We start from the raw sequence: 26,859 nt of genomic DNA, 5'->3' as shown, positions 1-26,859 counted from the left end.
AAAACCATTTGCTAGCCCCAGGCACCATGGTCAACAGAGTATAGGGGCTAGGCACTGTAGGATAAATTTCCTGAACAATGTCATTTATGGCTCAAAGATCCTGTACAAATTGATAATCATCAGAGTGAGGCTTTTTGACTGGCAAAATGGGAGTGTTGTACTTAGACTGGCATGACTGAATTAGTCCCTATTTAAAAATTTTTGTAATATTGGCTGAATTCCCTCTAAACCCTCCTTTTTAAGGGAGTGATGTTTCTTCCATGGTGTCTACATCCCTTCTTTTAACTTTTACGGGTTATATATTAACCACTTTACCTGGGGTTTCATCAGCCCAAGCAGTTTGATCAACCTGTTCATAGATCTCACATCGGAAGAGTTCATCTCTGGGACCTTCTAGACAAGTCAGGAGTGCCTGGAACTGGACAGCATGTTCCAGTGGGACTTCTACATATAGTTGCTGCTTTTCAGGTATGCAATTTGCAAAGTGAATTTCAGCCCAGCAATAGAATAGGGCAGTCTGGCATGTAGAGAAAACTATGTACAATCTTGATTCCCAAGCTGGCATTCTAGGGGTTGAAGGAACATCTGTTTTTGTAATTGTTCAGTTGCTCCAGTAACTGTTACTGCATCTGAACTTTTATTGATTAATTTTGTATTCAGCACTGAGTGGGTAACTCTCATATCTATAAGGCCATCAATTGGCAGCAGACTATCCTTGCCTTTTTAGCATTGTTCAGTGAGGATTTTCACCTCTATTTTTCCTTTTGAGCTTCTGGGCACTCCTTTCTCCGACAGCACTCCTCCTTGCAATAGGAATATTGATTGGTGCCTAGTGGGTCTCTCTTTTTCCCTTTAGGATCTTGCCACTTCTTCTGGTCTCACCATCCTGTATCTAAGAACACTGTGGCCTGCTTTATCTCCTTTGCTTCTTGGGTGTTGCAGACTTTAAATGCTATGTCCACCAGCTGAAAGTGATTCATTTCCAATGCCCCATTTAAACTCTGGAGTTTCTCCCTAATAGCTGGGGCATGTTGATCAATAAAAGTCATCCTGATCATCTGAACACCTTCTGGTTCCTGTAGGTCAGCATCAGTGTTCTTTCTATAGGCCTGATAGATCCTCTCTAAAAATTCAGAAAGAACTTCATTTCGTTTTTGTTGAAGGACCTGTATCATATTCAGGCTCTTTTGTTTAGGCACCTCTTTCCTAAGCCCTTCCAGTATGCACCTTCTGTAATGTTCCAGGAAGGCTAATGTATCAGCACAGGAGTTCAACTCCAGCTAAGTTTGCTTTAAATTCGCAGAGACTGAAAAATGACAGGGGAGCGCTGGAGGGGGAAATCATATTAGTTTAATCTCACTTCAGCTGGTGAGGACAGGAGCAACAGGATTTGTCTTACAATCCTCATGGCGGCAAGTGAAAACAGGGAAGTCATGGGATCATCTGCCTTCATTCTTGTCCTGCAGCAGCAGCTAAGGACTTGAGGAACCAATATCATCTATACCAGTTGAACAGCAGGGGCCAGTATATATATATATGAAGTTAACAAAGGTGGCACCTGGCCAGCCTGAGCTGTGTAATACTTATGCAGAAAGAATTCTCTTATATAAGGGTGACCTGGGCAAATGAAAATACATGTGTGTGGAGGTGAGGATCCTGGCTACAGTCACCCTGACATGACAGATAGGTCTCCACTATTTGGGTCCCAGTCAGGCCCTGTTGATGGAATTGCCCCAGGTGGGTTGGGGGTCCCATCAGGATCCTCTTGGTAGAGACATTGGGCCTCTTCATTAGCCTTATTTATAACCAGCCATCTCTCATCTGCAGTTAACAAGATGCTAAGGAGGGCCTGGACAGCTGCCCATGTTGGATGGTAAGTGGCAAAAATGGAGGTGATAAGACCTGTCATTCTTTGAGGATCATCTCTATAGGAGGGGTTGGAATTCCTTCAATTCAATAAGTTCAAGTGGAAAACAGAGTATGGGCCCAATAACAGCCAGTAGGCTGGCCTTCCTGATTTGCTCCACCAATAGGATATTGCCTCAAAGGAAACTGCCTTGCTCTGGATAGGGAGGTTCCCTGGCCGAACTGGGTGCCCTGACTGGTCTTCGAGGGGGAGACTTGTCTTTTTTCTTATAGGGGTTGAGCCACTGGCTCTCTGAGCCCTGCTTCAGAGATAACTAGCAGTGGGGTGGCAATTGAGGAGGTCCTCCTGCTACTAACCCTGTGTCCCCTGGGTTCTGGGCATTAATGAAGTTTATTTACTCATTCTCCTTTCTTCCTTTGGCTTACTGTAAGCAAGAGATTTCAAGGCATCATCCCTTCTCTTCACCATCAAGTAGACCTCTATATATGGTGAAATCCTATTATGCAATGACCTAAATGCCTTGACATAATGGTTTTCATCCCATTTGTGTTAACTGTTGTCAATACTGTTCCAATTGCATAATGGTACAGTAATCTATGGGACCATCTATGGACCACCTTTCCCCACAATCCAAAATGTATGTAGGCCACACAGTATTACAATAATAAACCAATACTTCCTTGGTCACTGGATAATGGCTGTACATACTCCAGTCCACTAAAATTCTATGCAGTGGGCTCCCTCTAGTAATCAACCCAAAACAGCCCCTGCTGACCCAGATACACAGCAGACTCAACCCTATGACCAGAAGCAGCCAGGCAACTTGGGAATATATAGACAAAGCTGTCATCCATGACTCCACCCACAACTTGATTATTCCAAAAAATGCTCACAAGCAAGTTTTCTGACAACCAATCTCACAAACAGTGGCCTCAAGCAATGGCCTCCCCAATGGCCAGTCCTCACCTAGATGCCAGTTCTCAGTCCCAAACTCAGGTGATCCTTCTTCTTATCTGTTCCCTTCCAAAACCCATTTCCTTTCCACCTTACAGGCATGCTTTAGTCACTGATGCCTCTAGTGGGTGTACAAAGGAATTCTCAGCAACTGGGAAAGCCCACAGTCCCACTCCTTGGAGGGCTGACCTGCCACGTGTGGCTGGGGTCCCTTCGTGGTCACTTTTTCTGTTACAGGACCAGCCAGTGGGGGTCCTGCCACTCATTATCAACAGGCAAAACTCTGGAGACAGAGTTCAGTGGAAAGGAAAGTGAATCTTTTCTTTGATGATCATGTAATTCAAAATAAAGGCAGGTTTCTGCCCTGAAACCAATTTCCTTATTAAAAAGAAAAAATACCCGAAGAAAATAACCCTGCCACTCTCTGCCAGGCCAAACTAGTTTTAGGCCACACCTGGAATTTCCTTTCCCTTTAAAAGTACTATACCTGGGAAAACACAGGCGGATGAAACATACTTTTGGCTATGGTCTGCTCCAGGCATCCATTGGGCTCAAGTATGCTGTACCTTCTTCAGCTTCTGCTCATTGGTCCAGCCCTTGTCCTCCATCTCTTCTGCATCACCTGACTGGTGAAACTGTGCTCCTAGCCAGGCAGCTTCCAGGACTGGCTAGGGTGGTGCTGACCAATGCAGTAGATGTGCGGTGGCTCTTTCATGCAAGCCACAGGCTGTGTCAGCCACTCAGCCACATGGCTTTTAGGGCCTGCCAGGGTGCAAAACTCCAACCTGCTAAGTGCCCTCCCACACATCTGTATGGTAGGTGCATGCAGTGGGTCCAATTCCATGTAGTGAGTCCAAGGCCCTTCCCAGAGTGCAGTGGGTGGAGCAGCAGCTGCAGCTTCACTGCTGATTGGGCTTGAGCTGGAGGAGTGAGTATGGGCAGCAGGTGGGTGGCTGCTACCACAGCTTCCCAAGTTGGGGAGGGTCATGGGGCTTGCCACACAGTCACCTGGCACCCAGGGCCTGCTGTCCTGGACCTCATCCTCTTCCCACTTTTTAGCAACTGCTGTACTTCAGGAAAGCCCTGGAGTTCTTGGGGAGTAATCTCTGTAATGTCCCTGGACCAGGCTGTTTCCTGCCGGTCTGGGACATTGAGCCACTGGTGGCCAACCAGACCAGTGAGGGGAGAAAACTGCAAAGTGCAGTGTTTCCATGCACTCTGCTTTCAAAGGGTGCCCCGAGAATCCCCTGCACAACATATGTAGTCATACGTGCATTGACCAGGGCAATATACACTGGTATGGCAGCTGCAGCTTATGCACCACCCTTGGCACTTCCCAACCCCTCCCCCATTTCCATGTGGCTCTCTCCATTACAATATCACATTGTGTTTCTGTTTTACCTTGTCTTGCCTGACACTTGGATTCTAGTAAATTACTTTGCTTCCTTAACCTAAACCTCAGCCTCTGGGTTACTACTACATATCTTCCAATTCCTGATGGGTGGTGTACTGGCCAGAGTTTAATAATGAAGTTTATATACATTTACTCATTTAACAAATATGTATTTACTTGTGCAAAGTACTCTCTTAGCTTTTGTGCTACGGAGATGAATGAGACAAAATCCTCAAGGAGCTTGCAGTGTAGTGAAGGACACAGAGAAGTAATCAACAATTGTTATAGAATGTGTTATATAAGTATTACATTGAGCGACTCATGCAAACATAAAGGGGAATATTCAGGAAGGCTTTCTGGAGAAGGTGGTACTTAAGCTGAGCCTGGAATGCCAGATAAGAGTTGGTAAGACAGAGTAAATGAGTAAGTAAGAAGCCAGAAAAGATATTCCAAAAAGAAGAAACATCATATGTAAGCAAAAGACAGCATGGCAAATTAGAGAAACTACAAGTACTTTAGTATGGCTGAAACATATTTGTGGCAAAGTGTTGAAATATGAAGCTGATTGGAGCCAGATCATGAAAAGCCTTGTTGTAATATATTCTTGCTACTAGGCAATAGGAACACACTGAAGGGGATTAAAAAGAGCAATGCTATGATCAGATGTGTGTTTCAGATTATTCTCCAGGGCTATGGTAGATGAATTAGAGATAGGTGAAAGATGGTGAACAGAGAGACTTACTATAATCCAGGTAATGTGTAATGAGGGACCAAAAAAAGAGGAGTGGAAAGAAGGAGATGGAAGTAAAAGAAAGAGATGTAGTATTTGATCATTCAGAACTTGACAAGTCATTGGGCACAGGATTAAAAAAACTAAACTAACCCTGCAGTTGCATATTTGAGGTATTAAGAGAAGAAATTGTTTATAGTTGAAAGTTTGATGCACAAGTTAATGATTTTTTTAATGATAGAGATTGTGTGGTGGATAGAAGGTGGTGCAAAAGTAGGTTTCCAGCTCATATGAAAAATAAAAGAATAATTAATAAATAATAATACAAGAATAAACTACGTATTTCGTGTACTCACAACTGTAAACCTACTTTTGCCCCACCCTCTGTACACATCTGAGCAGAGATAATCCACAGGCAGGTGAGAATGCTGTTCTGTAGCTCAAGATAAAAAAGTTATGGTCGGGATTGATTTGTGGGTTGTCTGCATAGAAGTGATAGCTTATAGGAGTGAGTACATAACAAAAATCTGGGCAAGTTTTCAAATAGAAAATAAAATGCTAGATAACACTAGAGTTTTCAGTAGGTTTAGCATTGTTGATATACAGCTTGTACACTCATTATCTTACCTATTCCTTTCTAATACATTTTAATTAGTTCTTTTCAAAGTACTTCCTCTTACCCAGTGTTCTGTGACCCTCTTCACAAGTGCCCACAGGAAGAAAGGAGAGACCTCAGGACTGCCAACTTCATGTCTAGAGCTCCCTGTACTACATGTTATAATGAACTTTCCAGGAATCCATTTGATACTAGAACTTGGTTATTCTTAGTGACACTGTAAAGATTTACAAAATCCTCATCAGCCAGATGGAAGTGGATGAGTAAGAAGTAAGTTTTATTAGCACATCTTCAAGGGAGAGAGCAGGCCTGCTGAAAGTGGTGAGAAGGGCTTCTCATAGAGAAAGAAACAGGAGAGCCTTGACTGGGCTACCTTAGCTCACTGGGAAGTCAGAGAAAAGGGGCCTTAGGAATGGGCTCAGAGGATAAGCATAGACAATCTGCCAGATGCCCATTGCCTTAGAGTCTAGGAGACATGTGCCTGTGAGGAAAGGAGTAGTGTGGAGGGAAGGAACAGGAATGATTCAGTCTGCTGCCCAGAGGAAGAACTCCTGTGTGCTGGGTTCTTTGTCTTGAGACTTTTATTATTTTTTTGCAGATGAGAATCTTAGGGCAGGTCTTAGGGAAGGGTTTCAGTAGAAGATTCATCTGTTCTCCAGGTGTGCCCTTCCAGGGTCATTATCTTCACTGATTGGTCAGTGACAGGGCAGGGGTCTTTAGTCATTGTAATTGGTTCCAGCATCATCCACCTGGTTTTGCTGCTTTTCTGAACCTGGAGCTGGAAGGCAACTGAGGTCTAGATGTTATCTGAAGGAAGGAAAGGCTAAGCAAGAAAAGGTCACCCTGATGGTGAAGTCCTTGTTTTACCAGTTTTTCCCCTGGCCAGGCACTGATAGCTCTGCCCTGGTGACCATCTGCACCTGGCTATAAATTGCTCAATCGTTGTGTTCACCTATCTGTCTCAGTTTCCCTATTCTCCTTGCCAAGGAATTTTGCTAGCTTCTTACTATCCTACCTCACATCTATTTCACAAAGCAAAACAAAGAATACTTGCAATATTAAATTTGGTTACATATGTATAGTTATAAAAACATATTAATTATATACATATGAGCACAAGGTGGAAAAATGTAGAAACATCTCATAACTAATATTTATTTTCGTTTATTACTAACCGTATTTTATGCTACTCTTGAAATCAGTTCCCACATGGAAGTATTTTTCTCTTCCTCTCTCAGTAGAAAAATATGGTGAAGCTCCTGGCATTCAAGGACTTTAAAATTTCGATTAAAGTGACTCTAAAAATACCCAGAGAATTTCCACACACACACACACACAAAGAAGGCAAAAACTACAAAAGAGAGCCCTCATGTCTAAAAAATAAGGGAGAAAAACTTTTGCATACTATAGAAAGTATATGGAAGAAAGGGGTGTGTATAGCCTATAGTAAGGTACCTTCTAAATATTTGAAAATATATTTATTCTCTAAGAGTTCAAACCATAAAATAAAGACCCAAGAGACCATTATAGATACAGGAATACAAGCTAAAGAAGAGAATGGCCCCTAGGCTACATCAAGACAAACAATAGAAGTAAAGAAAGTGCACCTCTACAACAGTATACAAGAAATGGTGGGTGGGGTGACTCTTAGTTGGTTAGCTGGAGGGAAGGACCCACAAAAGAGCAATACAACAACAACCCAAACCAAAGTACAACCAAACAGGGCATCCCAAAGAGCATCAAGTTCAGGAGATCAAAGAGACTGGAGCACTGAATCCCTTTGGTCTCCTACCACAGAAGATCACAACACAAAGACTGGAAGTCAAAGCAGATGCATCTAAGAAGCATAAACAAATGAGAAGAGTCACAAAAATGGGGAGACAAAGAAATGACCCCCAACTGAAAGGAAAGAACAAATCCCCAGAAAGAGTGCTAAATGAAATAGAGGTATGCAAACTATCAGATATAAAATTCAAAATAATTATTATAGGGAAACTCAATGAGCTCAGGAGAACTACAAAGAACTCCAGGGAAGCTACAAGGAAATTACTGAGAACTACAACAACATTAAAAAGGACATAAACTATCAATAAGATCCAGGAGAAAATGAAGAATACAATTTCTGAATTGAAGAACATGGTAGAAGGAATCCAAAGCAGACTAGATGAAGCAGAAGATCGAATCAGTGAGCTGGAGTACAATGTATAAAAAAAGTCCAGACAGTGCAACAAAAGAAAAAAGACTGAAAAAGAATGATGAAGAAGTTTTAAAAGGGCAACAAGACAACATGAAATGTAATAATATCCGTATCATAAGAATACCAGAAGAAAAAGAGGAGGAGCAAGGGCTAGAAAAGCTGTTTGAAAAAGTAATGACAGAAAACTTCCATAACTTGATGATAAAAAAAATCACACAAGTCCTGGAAGCACAAAGGGTTCCAATGAAGATGAACCCAAGGAAGCCCACTCCAAGACACATCATAATTAAAATGTCAAGACACAAAGACAATGAGAGAATCCTAAAAGCAGCAAGAGCAAAACTGCTAATAGCATGCAAGGGAGCTACACGGAGGCTATCAGTGAATTTCTCAAGAGAAACACTACAAGCCAGAAGATAATGGCAAAATGTATTCTAAAGCAATGAAAAAGAAAGGCCTACAATCGAGACTACTCTACCCAGCAAGGCTCTTATTCAAAATGGAAGGTGAAGTAAGGCATTTCCCAGACAAAAGGAGGTTCAAAGTATACATCTCCACCAAACCAGCATTGCAAAAGATGCTGAAGGGTCTGCTTTAAGAAGATGAAGAAACAAAGAGAGACAGAGAGGAACACGGGTACAAAGGGGAAAAATGACAACAAATGAGTACTTAATAACTTTGAGTGTAAATGGCTTAAATACACCAATCAAAAACCATAGGGTAGCTGAATAGATTAGAAAACATGACCCACATATATGCTGTCTACATCAGACTGACCTCAGAACAAAAGAGCTATACAGACTGAAAGTGGAGGCATGGGAAAAATTATGTCAAGCAAATGGACATGAAAAAAAAGCTGGAGTGGCAATATTTATATCAGACAAAAAGATTTGAAAACAGAGGCTACAAAAAGAGACAAAGGACATTTCATAATATTTAAGAAAACAATCCATCAAGAAGATATAACCCTTGTAAACAAATAAGCACCTAACACAGGAGCATCCAAACATATAAGAAAAATCTTGGAGGACTTCAAGAAGAATATCGACAGCAACACACTCATAGTAGGGAACTTTAACACCCCATTGTCAATAGACCTTCCAAGCAAAGAAACACTAAGGATACTGTGCACTGAACTATACATCAAATTGACTTTATTGATATATACAGAACCTTTCACCCCAAAGAAGCAAAATATATGTTCTTTCCAAATGCACATGGAACATTTTCAAAGATAGACCACATGGTAGGACAGAAAACAAGCCTCAACAAATTAAAGAAAATTGAAATTATATAAAGCATTTTCTCAGATCACACGGCTTGAAACTAGAAACCAACCTCAAGGAAAAAACTAAAAAACATTCAAATTCATGGAGACTGAATACATGCTATTAAATAATGAATGGGTTAACAATGACATCAAAGAAGAAATAAAAAATTTTCTGGAAACAAATTAAAATGGACAGACAACAGCCCAAAACCTATGGGACAGAGCAAAGGCAATCCTGAGAGGAAAGTTCATAGCAATACAGGTCTACCTAAAAATGATAGAAAAAATCTCAAATAAACCATCTAAACCAACAGCCACAAGAACTAGAGGAACATGAACAAACATAGCCCAGAGTGAGAAGAAGGAAGGACACAATAAAGATCAGAGAAGAATTAAATGGCATAGAGACTAAACAAACAATTCAAAAGATCAATAAATCCAGGAGCTGGTTCTTTGAAAAGATAAACAAAATCGACAATCCTTGAACTAGATTCATCAAGAAAAAAAGAGAGAAAACCCAAATAAATAAAATTGGAAACCAAAGAGCAGAAATCATAACCTATACCACAAAATACAAAGGATTGTAAGAAATTACAATGAGCAAATATATGACAAGAAATTTTACAATCTGGGTGAAACAGAAAAATTTCTGGAAACATATAACCTTCCAAAACTGGATCAAGAAGAAGCAGAAAACCTGAATAAACCAATAACTAGTGAAATTGAAGCAGTAATCAAAACCCTCCCAACTTCCGGCCAAGGTGGAGGCATAGACAGACACGCTGCATCTTCCTCCACAACTAAGAAGGAACACAACTACCTCAAAACTAGAAACAACCAGAAGCTCCAGAAAATCAACTGCATAGAAGTCCAACAAACAAAGATATAAAGAAGAAATACTCATCCAGACAGGTAGGAGGGGCGGAGCCGAGGCAGAGAAGATGTGCTGTGGTGTCAGCCATGTCAGCAGCAGCAGCAGCAGCAGCGGCGGCGGCGGTGGCGGCGGCGGCAGCGGCAGTGGCAACAGCAGGCCAGCAGAAAGCACAGTCACACGTTTTAAAATCAGGAGGGAGAGAAGTATGGCCCAAAAGGGGGAACGGAACAGGATACCAGTAAGAGAACTAAGCAACAAGGAGATAGCCAAACTAACAGATGAGGAGATAGACAACCTAACAGATGCAGAATTCAAAACCTTGGTGATAAAAATGCTCACAGGCTTGACAGATGTGCTTGAGTATGGCAAACGCATAAGAGAAGAAGTGAAGGCTATGCTAAGTGAAATGAAGGAAAACCCGCACAAAACTAATGGTGAAGGGAAGGAACCCGGGGTTCAGATCAATGATTTGGAACATAAGGAAGAAAAAAAATAGTCAACCAGAGCAGAATGAGGAAGCAAGAATTGAAAAAAATGAGGAAAACTTTCAAAATTTTGTGAAGGAGATGGGCATATGGTTCTGGGAAGCACAGAGGGTCCCAGGTGAGCTGGACTCAGAGGAGACCACACCAGGACACATCATGACTGAGATGCCAAAGGTGAAAGATAAAGACAGAGTCCTGGGGGCAGCAAGAGAGAGGTGGAGAGTTGCCTACAGGGAGATGCCTATAGGGCTATCAGCTGATTTCTCAGAGAACATTTTGCAGGCAGGAAGGGACTGGCAAGCAGTATTCAATGTGATGAATGGCAACCTGCAACCAGGACTACTCTATCCAGCAAGGCTATCATTTAGAATGGAAGGGCAGATGAAGTGCTTCCCAGAGAAGGTGAAGCTAAAGGAGCTCATTCATCATCACCAAGCCATTATTATATGAAATGTCAAAGGGAATTACTTAAGAAAAAGAAGATCAAAGCTGTGAACACTAAAATGACAACAAACTCACAACTATCAACAACTGAATCTAAAAAACAAAAACAAAATCCAACTAAGCATACCAGAATAGGAACAGAATCATAGGTCTGGGGGTCATTTGGAGGGTTATCAGCTGTGAGGGGGGAGGGGGAGTAATGGGGATAGTGTGCAGGGATTAAGAAGCATAATCGGTTAGGTACAAAATAGACAGGGGAAGTTAAGAATAATATAGGAAAGGGTGAAGCCAAAGAACTTCTATGCATGACCCATGGACATAAACTAAGGGGGTAGGATTGCTGGAGGGAAGGGGGGTACTGGGCAGAGGGGAGCAAAGGGGAATAAATGTGGAACTACTCTGAGAGCATAATCAATAAAATATACTTAAAAAACAAACAGACAACAACAACAACAACAAAACTCCCAGCACACAAACATTCTGGACCAGATGACTTCACAGGTAAATATTACAAAACATTTATGAAAGAACTAAGTCCTATTCTTCTCAAACTATTCCAAAAAATCCAAGAAGAAGGAAGACTCTCAAACTCTTTCCAGATTCCAAAACCAGGTGGAGACAACAAAGAATGAAAACTACAGGTCAATCTCACTGACAAATATAGATGCTAAAATGCTCAATGAAATTTTGGCAAACGTATCTAGCAACACATTAAAAAGATCATACACCATGGTCAAGTGGGATTCTTCCCAGGGATGCAAGGATGGTATAATATGCACAAATCATATACTACATAAACAAACTGAAAGACAAAAATCACATGATCATATCAATAGATGCTGAAAAAGCATTTGACAAAATTCAGCACCCATTTATGATAAGAGCCCTCAGCAAAGTGGGAATAGAGGGACCATACCGCAATGTAGTAAAAACCATACACGAGAAACCTGCCACCAACATCATACACAATGGGAAAAATCTAAAAGCTTCCCCCATAAGATCAGGAACAAGACAAGGGTGTCCATTCTCTCCACTTCTATTCAACACAGTTTTGGAAGTTCTAGACACAGCAGTCAAGAAAAAAGAAATAAAAGGCATCCAAATTGGAACGGAGAAAGTAAAATGTTCATCATCTGCAGATGACATGATAGTGTACATAGAAAACCCTACAGACTTCACCAAAAAAACTTCTTGACCTAATAAGTGAATTTGGCAAAATAGCAGAGTGAATAGTCAATATTCATAAGTTGAAGGCATTTCTGTACACCAACAATGAAATATCAGAGATAATTTTTTTTAAATTCCATTTACTATAGCAACAAGAAAAATAAAGTACTTAGGAGTAAACTTAACCAAAAAAGTAAAAGAACTGTACTTGAAAAACTACAGAACACTTAAGAAAGAAATTAAGGAAGATACAAATAAATCACAGCATATACCATGTTCATGGATTGGAAGGAGTAACACCATTAGAATGACCATACTATTCAAAGCAATTTATAGATTCAATGCAATAACTATTAAAATACCAATGGCATATTTCACAGACCTAGAACAAATACTTCAAAAATTTATTGGAACCAAAAACGACCCTGAATAGCCTCAGCAATCTTGAGGAAGAAAAACACAGTAGGAGGATTCACAATACCTGATATCAAACTATACTTCAAGGCCATGGTAATCAAATCAGTCTGGTACTGGCATAAGAACAGACATAAAGCAATGGAACAGAATAGAGAGCCCAGAAATAAACCCTGGTCTCTATAGTTGATTAATATTTGACAAAGGGGGAAGGAACATAAAATTGTGTGAAAATATCCTCTTCAACAAATGGTATTGGGAGAACTGGACAGGGACATGCAAAAAAATAAAACTAGAACACCAACTTACACCACATACCAGAATAAACTCAAGATGGATAAAGGACTTAAATGTAAGCCATGACACCATAAGAGTCCTAGAGGAAAACATAGGCAAAAAAATCTCACATATCCCACACTGCAATATTTTCACCAATATAGTTCTGAGGGCAAGGGAAATAAAGGTAAGAATAAACAAATGGGACTACATCAAACTAAAAAGTTTCTGCACAGTGAAAGAAAACATCAACAAGATGAAAAGGGAATCAACCATATGGGAAAACATACTTACAAATGATACCTTGGGCAAGGTTTTGATCTCCAAAATGTATAAAGAACTCAGATGACTCAACACAAAAAGACAGACAACCCAATTAAAAAATGGGTAAAGGACCTGAAGAGACAATTCTCCAAGGAGGATATACAGAGGGCACTTAGAAATATGAAAAAATGGTCAACATCACTAGCCATCAGAGTGATGCAAATTAAAAGCACAATGAGATACCACTTCACACTGGTCAGAACGGCCATCATTAACAAATCAACAATCAAGTGCTGGTGAAGAAGTGGAGAAAAGGGAACCCTAGTGCACTGTTGGTGGGAATGCAGAATGGTGCAGCCATTGTGGAAAAGAGTATGGAATTTCCTCAAAAAACTAAAAATGGAACTGCCTTTTAATCTTGTGATTCCACTGCTAGGATTATACCCAAAGAATCCTGAAACACCAATTCAGGAGAACCTATGTGCCCCTATGTTCATAGCAGCACTATTTATAATAGCTAACTGCTGGAAACAGCCTAAGTGCTCATCAGTGCATGGGTGTATCAGAAATCTGTGGTACATTTACATGATAGAATACTACGCAACAACATGGGTGGAACTCGAGAGTATCATGCTTATTGAAATAAGCCAGGCAGTGAAAGAAAAATACCATATGATATCACCTAATACAGGAACCTGATGAACAAAACAAACAAAGGAGCAAAATAGTACCAGAGGCATGTAAACAAGAAACAGACTGACAGTGACCAGAGGGGAGGGAGGAGCGAGAGAAGGGAGAAAAGAGGGGGAAAATCTAGTCAAAGAACTAATGCAAATGACCTATAGACATGGACAACAGGGTGGGCGTTGATTGTGGGAGAGGGGGTATGTGGGAGGGGCAGAGGAAAGTAATGAGGGAAAGATGGGACAACTGTAATAGAACAATCATTTAAAAATGGGGAAAGAAAACAAGGAATGTATTAACATATGCAAAGAAAGAATGGGTCCATGCAAAAGCGTGTTGGCAGACTGGCATTTAGGAAGAGCTGGCCGAAGGCCTTGCCAATACTGATCCTAGCACTGCCACTGAGGGAAAGTGTGAGGGCCATAGGGCACTTTCATCCTCTTAGCAGTTACATATGCCTGTTCCAGAAATTACCATATTAGTCCTTCAGATCTAGTTGTCATTACCCATAAATTTCATCCCACTAATACTATTTGCTTGCTCCTCAAGCTAATCCTCCTGTTTAGTAAGGATTCCTATGGGGAGAGAACAATTTGGTCATATCAACACAAGCATTCCATCCACTATGAGAGTTGTATTTTGTGCTGTCAATCAATTTTTGGCATTCTGAAATGTTGTTTGTGGATTTAGTCATCTTTGAGGCATGAAGCTAATCTCTAAGTGCAGACAAATCAAATATCTGAAGCTACCCTGTTAAGTGGACCAACACCAACCTTGGAAAGTGTCTTTTATTCAGAGTTGAAGGGGAAGAGATGTTCATAATCAATGCCTTACTATTTTCTCTATAGTCTACTTGAAAAATTGGGGAAAGTACAGTAGTAAAATCTATGTGTGCCAGTGACAGAAATGTGGTGCTAAGAAGCAAGAATGATTTTTAGATGATAAGTTTTTTAAAAATTAGTCCCCAGATATAATTGTGTTTTTGGTCCGAATCCAATTACTATATGTAGTACTTTACCTCATATCTACCTCAGATATACATGTACTGACTGTGCAATCACAAGTGTACATATATAGCACCATACAGATTATATAAGTGTTAAAATGTACTGGGAATTTGAGGACCTGAGCCACCGTCTGTGCTGAAACAAAAAGGGTTACATCCCCATTGCCCCTTCCCCTCTCCCTTGAGCATTTCCCAGAAACAAGGACCATAAATCTCCTGGCAGCCATCCCTAATCAGAGGACATTGTTGTTTTGCAAACACACCCTAGACACCTGGAACCAACCAGCAGGGTGACTCATGCCCCCTGGTGGTATACTCCATACCCTTAAAAATCCCTCTACCCCTTCTCTTGGCCCTGAGGTCACTCCAGACTCAGTCTGCCTTCTTGGGCCTCTCCAATAAAAGCTTTGAGCTGGTTTATACATCTCCTCCTTCTTCCTTGCACAAATCTAACCATAATCATACATTCTCTTTTCTCCTTCCTTTATTTCTGAAAAGTAGATAAGTGGAACAAGCAGAATTTTGCAGGTAGAAAGATCTGGCTTTGAATCTCAGTTCTACTATTTTTCAGTTTCTTACTTTCTCTGTGCCTCAGCTTCTTCATCTCTAAAATGTAGATAATAAGAAGAATCTCATAGAATTGTTGTGGAAATTAAATGAAATAATATGTGTACAAGTAAAAAAATTTTGGTATCACTTCTGTTCCTTTCCATGTCTTGGCCTCTTAAGTGCAAAGACACACACACACACACACACACACACACACACACGCACACGCACACACTTATATTCCACATGACTGTAAGCTTAATGAGAGCAGAGATCACAGCTGATTTTTGTTTACCACTCTTTGTCTCTAGTGTGTGGCTTTCTTGGGTGAGGGGTCCTCAAATCTGTTTGAATTATAAAAAGATTGATTAAGAAATTGAGGTTTTGTTTAACTAAATTTTCTAGTCAGTTTAGGGATCTTAGTTAAACTAAAAAATATCTACCATATACCCTAAAGACCATATCATGTATCACTTCTGTAGTCTATTTTATGATTGTTGATTAATCAATGCAATGTGTTTTTAAGTGACTTTTTACAGTGTTTTTCATAAAACTTCAGATAGTCAACTGCATTAATTTTGTAGGGCTGCTATAACAAAATACCACAAATAGAGTTGCTAGAACAAGGAAAATCAATTGTGTCACCGTCTGGGAGGCTAGAAATTCAAGATCAAGGTGTCGTTAGCAGGGTTGGCTCCTGAGTATGGTGAGTGAAGGATCTGTTCAAGGCCTCCTTGTGTATCTTCATATTGTCTTCCCTCTGTGTGTCTATCTCTGTGTCCAAATTTTGCTTTTTTATAAGGACACCAGGTCATATTGGATTAGGGCCCACTTAATGACCTCATCTTCACTAATTCTAACTGCAATTACCCTATTTTCCAATAATATCATGGTCTGAGATACTGTGAGTTAAAACTTCAATGCATGAATTATTGGAGGTACATAATTCACCCCATAACAGCAACTTCAGAGTGATTATCTTTAAAGCTTCTGGGCATAACCTATCCCTGTACTGACATTTTTATTACTGCATATAGAGAAAAGCATTTGACATTTACTGAATTACATTTTAGGATGTTTTGACTATTTTCAAATATCTTAAAATGCGCACAGTGGCATTAACTAATAAACTTGTGAGGGTATCTAGCTATCTGTCAGCAACTGTATCTTAACTGACTTTGTTGTTTTCTACTCTTGAGAACATTTTGTGTGTTAAATGGGAAGGACAGGAGAAATGGTCATCAAGTGAGGAAAAAATTTTAGTGAACTTTGAAAAGCCAGTATATGAGGATATGTCAAAGAAATTGAAATATAATTCAAGAGAAATAAAGGGAATTGTAAAAACATGAAAACAAATTCATGAATTTGGGAATAGGTGAATTTCAGAGGACTATCAGGGACCTCTGGACATAGGACAAGATTGAGCCTCAGTAATGATTATATATTTCCACTAAAATGAATCAAAGTGGAGTTGTTATAATCATTTTGGTCATCTTCACAATGGGTTTGGATGTAGATGAATTGTTCCAAATATTGATCTTTAAAATGGTTAAAGTAATTGCTTTTTTTAAAGCTGCAAAAGAACTTCATTGACTGAAATTGAAAGGATTTCACTGAACACGTGTCCTGTTCCCCATCAGTTCATCCAGATAAAAATAAGGAAAGCATTTGCTTTGCTTGATTTTGGAGGACAGGGCAGGAATTGATGCAATGCCCTTGTGAAGGATAGATTTTTTAAAAATCATGCCTCATCATTCATCAGTGTAAGGGAACATTATGTGTTTGGGATTCTGGAAATTGTGACCTTTATGCTTAACTTGACTTCTAAAAATCTGGAGTGCTTTGTAAAATTGCACCTTTGTCTCAAATGTAAAGCAATATGTTACAGAGGAATGAGTTTTGGACCAAGAGAGAGAAAAATCTAGATTCCATTCCAAGCTCTGCCTGTGGCCTTGGGAAAGTCAAAGATATTTTGCTCTGTTTCAGCAAACTAAAAAGTTCAATCTAAGGATAGTCAATATTCCTTCAACTCAGAAGGTATATAATTTTGTTATATGAAATCATTATATCTCTAATACAATATTTTTATCAAATGCTGAGTATATCGACATAAAAGAGGACTTTTTGCTTTGCTGGACATAGGGTGTAGATGTAGTTATTTCGTATAAGAACCTCTTCTATCAGCTTTTCAGTGTGATTATTTTTGCGTTGTACATGCTTCTAAATATTTTTGTCTTTTACTCCAAAAGATGCCATGTAATTTTATTTTACATAAATCTTGGTACAAATAACCTTGGTGCTTTTTTCTTGACTAAGAACCAGGTATAGACTTCCAGCCAATATGGAGGCATAGATAGACACGCTGTGTCTCCTTCCACAAATAAGAAGGAATACAAATACCTCAAAACTAGAAACAACCAGAAGTTCCAGAAAATAAAACTACATGGAAGTCCAGCAAACAAAGATATAAAGAATAAATACTCATCCAGACAGGTAGGAGGGGCGGAGCTGGGCCAAGAGGACACAGTGTGGTTGTAGCAGTGGTGGCAGCAGAGGCGGGCCGGCGTAAAGTGCAGTCACACATTGTAAAAAGTCAGAAGGGACACCTGGGGAGTGTTCACAGCTCCTCACTGGACCTCGAAGCTCAAGGTTCCAGCACCAGGGAAAATCAAGCCTCATTGCTTCTAACTGTGCAGACCACTGGGGGTTGAGGTGGAGGCAGAAACTGCCAGTCTCTCAGTAGAGTCCCTTTGTTTAAAGGGCCCCCATGGTCCTAGAATGTCAGCAGACCCATCCACTCTGGGAATGGCAGCCAGGGCAGCAGCTAGAGGGGCGCCAGTTGGGTGCGGAAGTGGGAGAGGTGCCTGAAAAAGGGGCGAGTGCTGAGTGGGTGGCGTTGTTCCCTCTTGGACCCCTCCCCCACATACAGAGCCACAACATGGTGAAACAGGTCTCCCTGTACTGATGAATCCCTAAGGCTCTACCCCTTAAGCGTAACGGGAGTGACAGCTCTACCTGGGACATGGAGGCAAACAAACAGAAATCTGTCAGAATGGGGAGACAGAGAAGTATGGCCCAAAATGGGGAACAGATCAAGGTTTTAGTGGGAGAACTAAGCGACAAGGAGATAGCCAACCTCACAGATGATGAAAGAGACAACCTAACAGATGCAGAATTCAAAACACTGGTGATAAAGATGCTCACAGGCTTGACAGATATGCCTGAGTATGGCAAACACATAAGAGAAGAAGTGAAGGCTATGCTAAGTGAAATGAACGAAAATCCACATAAAACCAATGATGAAGGGAAGGAAACTGGGGTTCAGATCAATGATTTGGAACATAAGGAAGAAAAAAACAGTCAACCAGTGCAAAATGAGGAAGCAAGAATTGAAAAAAATGAGAAAAACTTCCAAAATTTTATGAAGGAGATGAACATACAGGTCCGGGAAGCACGGAGGGTCCTGGGCAAGATGGACCCAGCGAGGACCACACCAGGATGCATTATGACTGAGATGCCAAAGGTGAAAGATAAAGACAGTTCTGGAGGCAGCAAGAGAGAGGCAGAGAGTTGCCTACAGGGGGGTGCTTATGGGACTATCAGCTGATTTCTCAGAGGACACTTTGCAGACAGTAAGGGACTGGCAAGCAGTATTCAGTGTGAAGAAAGGCAACCTGCAATCAGGATTACTCTATCCAGCAAAGCTATCATTTGGAATGGAAGGGCAGATGAAGTGCTTCCCAGAGAAGGTGAAGTTAAAGGAGCTCATCATCACCGAGCCATTATTATATGAAATGTCAAAGGGACTTACTTAAGAAAGAGAAGATCAAAACTATGAACACTAAAATGACAACAAACTCACAACTATCAACAACTGAATCTAAAAAACAAAAACAAAAACAAAATCCAACTGAGCAACCCATAATAGGAACAGAATCATAGGTCTGGGGGTCATTTGGAGGGTTATCATCTGAGGGGGTGAGGGGGAGAAACAGGGAAATGGTGCGGGGACTAAGAAGCATAATTGGCTGGTACAAAATAGACAGGGGATGTTAAGAATAATATAGGAAAGGGTGAAGCCAAAGAACTTATAGGTATGACCCATGGATATGAACTAAAGGGGGTGGTATTGCTGTAGGGAAGGGGCATACTGGGCATAGGGGAGCAAAGGGGAAAAAATTGGGACTACCGTAGCAATATAATCAATAAAATGTACTTAAAATTTAAAAATAAAAAAGAACCAGGTATATTTGTATGCAATATAGACCAACTACTCCTTTTATTTTAAGACTTTACATTTCCTATATAATTGAATTTCTCACCTATGTAACTACTTTTGATAATATTATAAGTATTTTAAAGAATTAAATAGAGTATGACTAATTTCAATAGTTATAACAAAATTTTAACTGAATTCTGCAATTTTAATATTGGCAATGCAGCACCTGGTATGTAAATGCATTTATCCCACATTCCAAGTGTTTCACTTGTGACATATATTGAATAATAAAGTGTTCAATACAACATTTATAAATAAATCTAACTGTTTAATAAAGATGGGGCCATGTATTGATTAGTTCATGAACAGAGTTTAATTTTTGAGATACAATATTTAAAACGGAAGATTACATTTTTATAGTTCAGTTCATACAGAAATCAACTCCGTGACCATATGTTATTGTACTTTAATCTGGTAACCAAAATTAAATACTTTCATTTTGTTTTCTTTGTTGCCTAATATGATAGCCAATGACCTTATTGAAATGTAATTCTGTTTTCATTTTTAATGTGTTTAGCTTATATTCCCTGTTTGATTTAGCAGCACTCCAATATTTTTTCATATTTTAAAATAATCACCATACAGGTTTAGTTTATTAAAACATTCTCTAATTCAAATTTACTTGAAACTGCATGAACTCAATCTATTTTCCATAATTTTATACTAAACAAAACCTATGCAACTTTCTTCATCATAGTGTGCAATAATGACCAAACAAATCACTCTATATTTTGGCAAAAGTTTCTTGTGCTGCCTTCCTCCCATCCTTTATAGAGCATTACACAATGTGTGTAATTGGTTTTCTTTTTCCCCCTTTAGAAACTAGTTGCCACTGGAGAATTTTTTTAACTTAATCTCTACTGTATCTCAGGACTTTAAGTCATAAAACCAAGGTTTAAAATGTCTTATGAAACTGGAAAAAAATCACAATCCATATTTTTTTCTGTTTTTCTCATCAGTAAAATGATGATAATTATTCTTGCCTTGCCTACTGCATAGAGTTTCCTTGAGGTTTAAATTATATAATATATAAAAATGCCTTGAACATACATAGTTAGAGTGCTATGTAAATACATGAGCTGATATTATTGTTGTTATGAGTACTGTTGTTATATTATTATTCAATTATTAAGATGTTTAAATGGGAGACATCCAGCCAAGATGGAGGCCAGACAGACATGCTATGTCTCCCTCCACAACTAAGAAGGAATACAACTACCTCAAAACTAGAGACAACCGGAAATTCCAGAAAATCGAGCCACATGGAAGTCCAACAAAGATACAAAGAAGAAATACTCATCCAGACAGGTAGGAGTGACAAAGTCCGGGCATAGAGGACGCGTTATGGTGGTGGCAGCAGTAGCAGCAGATACAAGCTGGTAGAAAGTGCAGTCACAAGTTTTAAAAAGTAGGGAGGGACACCGGGGGAGTGCTCCCAGTGCTCGACCAGACCGCACAGCTCATGATCCCAGTGCCAGGGAAAATAAAGCCTCATTGCTTCTGACTGTGCAGACCAGTGGGGGTTGGGGTGGAGGCAGAAACTGATGGTCTCTCAGCAGAGTTCATTTGTTTAAATGGCCCCCATGGTCCTAGAACGTCCGCGGACCCACCCACTCTGGGATCGATGGCTGGGGCAACAGCTAGAGATGAGCCAGTCCCATACGGAAGTGGGAGAAGTGCCTGGAAAATGGGCAAGTGCTGAGCAAGCGGCATTGTTCCCTCTCAGACCTCTCCCCCACATACAGCACCACAACATGGTGAAGAAGATCTCATACTGATGAACACCTCAGGCTCCGCCCCTTACAATGTAATAGGTGCGACAGCTCTACCTAAGACACAGAGGCAAACAAACATGGGAGTATGTCAAGATGGAGTATTTCAACATATAATAATAGCTAATGATTCTGGGCATCCTGTGTAGCATTGTATTAGTTAAAAGATTTTTGGAGCGTGAAGTAAACTAAAAGGCAAAGTTGTAATGTGGACAAGTTTAGAGGAGAACCAAGCCAATACTTCAGCATCAGGAACCAGTGGAGAATAAATAATAGGACACCTCCAAAAGTCTTTTCATATGCTTTAATATAGATTCAAGGATCATCTCCCCCAGGAAGTATTTGAGCCAATCTTCTGGGCTCCTTGCCAATCTATAGTACATACTATAATTATTCAGCCATTCATTCAATATTTATTTATTTATTTGTTATTGTTATTCTATTACAGTTGTCCCAGTTTTTCCCCCCTCACCCTCCTCTGTTCAGTCCACCCTCCACTCCCACAGTCAATCCCCACACCATTGTCCATGTCCATGGGTTGGTCATTCATACATATTCTTTGACTAGTCCCTTCCCCTTCTTTCCACCATTCCCCTCCCCCCCTTCTCTCTGGCTGCTATTAGTCTATTCCATGTTTCAATGTCTCTGCTTCTATTTTGCTCATTAGCTTGTTTTGTTCATTAGATTCCTCTTATAGGTGAGATCATATGGTATTTGTCTTTCATCCACTGGTTTATTTCACTTAGCATAATATTCTCTAGTTGCATCCATCCATACTGTCACAAAAGGTAGGAGGAGTTCCTTCTTTCTGCTGCATAGTATTTCATTGTGTATATGTATTACAGTTTTTTGATCCATTCATCTACTAATGGATACTTAGGCTGTTTCCAGCATGTGGAGGAAAGCAGAGACAGTACAATTTTATTTAATATTTATTAATCATCTATTGTATACCAGGCATTGTATTAGGAGCAGAGGATATAATAGTGAGAAAAACCAAAGTCCCTGCCTTTATGGAGCTTACATTCTAATGAGGGGGAGGTATACAGACAATTAAAAAATAAATAAATAAATAAATATAAAGTATGCTACGGTGATAAGGACTGTTAAAGAAAATAATGCAGGGGATTGAGAGTGTGTAGAAATTGCTACTTTTCTTTTTCTTTTTTTTCAGTAGTACTGTTTGTATTGGCAAAGAAAATATAAAATAAAAACGTTCATAGATGGGAAAATGGAAAAATTACAGTGTGCTCATATAGCAGTGTGGCATATTTATAACCAGTTACTTGGATCAGATGAGTATCTCTCACATTTCAGGGAGGATGACAAGAATACATACCATCTACCATTAATATGTTAAAATATACATAAAATGAAAGTATAAATATTGTTTACATAGATTGTAAACTATTAAAACATGGGGAGGGATTCACAGACATAGTATTCTTTTTTAAAGCTAGACAGTAGTATATAGTTACTAATATTTTTTACTTTTAATGTATTTTTTTATTGTTTTTCTATTACAGTTGTTCCATTTTTTCCCATTGTGCTCCCCTGCCCCATCCACCTCCCAGTATCCCAGTCAATCCCCACCCTGTTGTCCATGTCCATGGGTCATTTATATGAATTCCTTGACTAGACCCTTCCCCTTCTTTCCCCTCTCCCCCCTCCTCTCTGGTCAGTATTACTCTGTTCCTTGTTTCCATGCCTCTGGTTCTATTTTGCTTGTTTGTTTTGTTCATTAGTTTCCTGTATTAGGTGAGATTAGAGGGTTATTTGTTTTTCGCCACATGACCAATTTCACTAAGCATAATACTCTCTAGTTCCATCCATGGAAAAAGGTAGGAGTTTCTTCTTTCTTTCTGTTGCATAGTACTCCATTGTGGAAATGTACCAGTTTTTTGATCCACTCATCCAGTGATGGGCACTTAGACTGTTTCCAGTACTCGACTATTATAAATAGTACTGCTATGAACATAGGGGTGCACAGGTTCTTTTGAATTGGTGTTTCAGGATTCTTAGGGTATAATCCTAGTACTGGAAATGCTGGATCAAAAGGCAGTTCCTTTTTTAGTTTGAGGAAATTCCATACTGTTTTCCATAGTGGCTGCACCAGTCTGCATTCCCACCAACAGTGCACTAAGGTTCCCTTTCCTTGACAGCACTTGTTTGTTGATTTGTTGATGATGGCCATTCTGACTGGTGTGAGGTGGTATCTCATTATGGTTTTTATTTTCATCTCTCTGATGGCTAATGATGTTGCGCATTCTTTCATATGCCTATGGACCCTCTGTATGTCCTCCTTGGAAAAGTGTCTGTTCAGATCCTTTGCACATTTTTTACTGGATTCTGTCTTCTTGGTGTTGAGTAATACGAGTTCTTTATATATTTTGGAGATCAAACCCTTTTGATATATTAAATATTTCACACACACACACAAAAAAAGATAGGCTGCTCACTACTCTTCATTGGCAATTTCCCTACCACACCAAGAATACCTACTGAGGTGGTAGTCTACAGTGCAGCACTGTATGCACTAAAGATCACAGTGCCTATTAAGAGACATTTGTTACAAGGTTCAAATGTTGTAAAATAGCAAGGATGTAAAGTACAACATAGGAAATACAAAGCCAATAATATTGTAATAACTATGTATGGTGCCAGGTGGGTACTTGGAAGATTGGGGGTTTATTGTGTAAAGTATATGGCTGTCTGACCCCTGTGCTGTACACCTGAAACTGATACAAAACAATACTGAATACTGTAAATATTGCAAATAATTCAAAATAATATTGAATATTATAAACTGTAGTTGAAAAAATAGATTTAAAAGGAAGTCCAGAATTACAAACTTACACAAACTATGTGATGCCAGATATAAAACAGATCAAAGTGGAACCTTTGAACTGGAGAAGAAAGAGTCAGAGGGTTCAGAATCCCTTAACTTTGCCTCCCTAGAGTTACAAACATAAAACTTAAAGAAAAAGGTTTAACAAAATTTTTAAAGACCTGGCAAAAATCACATATGTATGACTACTACTAAAATTGTTCTTCATGACTATAGATACTAATCAACTAGTTCTTACCTACTGTTGGGCTATTATTTACATATTGAGAGAGCAGGTCTTCATCAACTTGTTCATGTTTTTCAGCAGAAGCACACTCTTTCTTGGAGAAGCTGCTATTCTTCTTTTTTAAAAGGGATGTTTTACTTTCAGGCTGATCCGAGACTGGAATTTCCACTGGCTTGTAATTAGCACGGGTATATGGCTCTTCAGGAAGCATGTAATCTTTACTAAAACACTCTAGCAACCATTTTTCTCCCACTACATGAGGCCTGTGGGCTGATTTTTCCCAAAACTGCTTCAACTGATCATCATAATCTCCCACAATAACATGAGTTACATCTTCATTGAGCTGGTTAAAATGAACTCCACCTCCATTGTTAATAAGCCTTCTCAGTTTATCTAGTTTTCTGCCACTAAAACCACAAAGATATATCCGACAACCATCTAATAAATCTTCAGGTGACTGAAATGCACTGACATCCAGATTTTCTAGATTTTCAAGTGTAGGATCCACTTTGCTATTAAGAATGGAATTATATATCGATTCATTTATGCAACTTGCATTGATGTTGGAAATATGGCTGACATTATCAACTGTGTTGATCTGACCAACAGGAGTTGAAGAATCAGGCATAGCCTTTGTTTCTGGTCTAGGCTCTGTCTTGTATATGGATTCATCCTGAAAAAAACCTTTTTCAACACTGTCAAAAAACCACTGCCTGGTCACACAATGTACATTCCATCGCTTGGCACATTCGTATTTCTGACCTCTTGGCTCTTGCACGATGAGTTGTGTACATTCATTCATTTTCAGTTGCCCCATATATTGACCTCCATGCTTAACTGTGAGACGCTCAATTGTTCTTCTTTCTACACAACCCAAACCAGTCACACAGATTATGCATCCAAGAAAAATAGGACATTTGAAGTCTTCCATGTTTATATCAGTATATCTGGTAATTTTATTCTCTTGTGACTTCTCCCAAAGTGTTTTTACCCAAGAAGAAAGCAAAATAGGTTTCTTTAGATTTGCGGCAACTAAATATTTTTTGCTACCAACTTCTCCAGCAACAAGGTGAGTAACTGATAAATTAAGGTCTCTGTACACATGTCCACCCATCATTTGTACATATTTATGAACTTTTTCCCTTTTGTCTTTTTCCAGGCTTGTACAAGATACACTTATATCACACATAACCATATTATAAACTGGATATTCAGCTTTTGGAACACGTTGCTGGTGGTGCATACAAAATATGACTACTTGAGGACCAACAATTCTGCAGCCAAGCTTTTTGAGGTGATCAAAGACAATACCACTAAAAGGGTCACAGATATAAAGTGATCTATCATTCTCCTTTATCTTCAATGCCTCTTTTTCTGTAATAATCTGAAGATGTTTTTCTGATCGGAACCTTTTTATTGACTGAAGAGCTTTAAGAAAACATTCAGAATTGTCTGAAGACTTTAAAAACTTCACAAAAAGCGGTTCTTTGTCACTTCTGGACATTTCTGAACTCGGCGGAACCACCGGGGCTGAGGGCGACGAGTGGGGGCGAGCCCGGCCAGCAGGAGAGTGGCTGGGGTCGGGCGCCAGCTCGGCGCACACCCGCCGCACCCCACGGCGGGCCCACCCACAGACTAACGCAGAACGTGGAAATTGCCGAGGACCTGAACCGACTTACGCCGAAATTGCTACTTTTCTGTCTTATACTTTTATGTAATCTTCATTTTAGCTAGCTTTACATCTATCAATAAATATTCTTCTAAAACGTTATTTTTATGTTTGCGTACATATTTCCTTATATGGGTATATGCACCATACCTACATAACCATTCTTTTCTTGTTCGGCATTTACCTTTTTTCTCGATAGTAAACAACGTTGAAAAGGACATACTTAAAGTTATCTCTTAGAGCACGTTCTTGATTATTTTTATAGGATACATTCTTTGTCTGTGGAAATGGGTGGGTGGGCAGGGCAGTGGAAAGCAATGGAGGAAAATTTGGGACAACTGTAATAGAACAAGAATTTAAATAAAAGAAATGGAAGGGTTGTTACTCACCTGCTGCTATTCCATGGAAGTCAGAGTCACCTCCAGTCCTTTCGGCACTGGTATTGGCATTGATAGCCACTTCCTGTAGGAGTCAATGCCAGAGCTTGGTTAATCTCCCTGATCCTGCCTCCATCCATTCACCTTTCTTTTTTTTTCCCTAATAACCCACAAAAAAAGGATCAAGACAGTTAGTGGTGGAAGCCATGAAAGTTATGATATTACTAACAGATAAAATTCCCCAAAACTTAAGGATATTTTGTCTAAATCTATCAGTATTGGTATTTTAAGTCATAAAACTTCTATTGCAGTTATAGATGGTATTAAAATTAAAGCTGACTGTAAAGACTCCAGCTTTATGTCAGCTCCATCTTCAGTTCTGTACAGAACTGAACGTCCAGAATGTGTGACTTAGCTTTCTCTTTATTTTACTAGATCTCAACCTTCCTCAGCTCTACTCCCCTGGATAACTTCTTAGCTCTTGTCCCTAAGCTATAC

Source organism: Furipterus horrens, unplaced genomic scaffold (assembly GCF_987537825.1).
Source record: "Furipterus horrens unplaced genomic scaffold, mFurHor1.1.pri manual_scaffold_17, whole genome shotgun sequence".
Lineage (NCBI taxonomy): Eukaryota > Metazoa > Chordata > Mammalia > Chiroptera > Furipteridae > Furipterus > Furipterus horrens.
The sequence above is the reverse complement of the archived record's forward strand: the minus strand, read 5'-3'. Positions refer to the sequence as shown.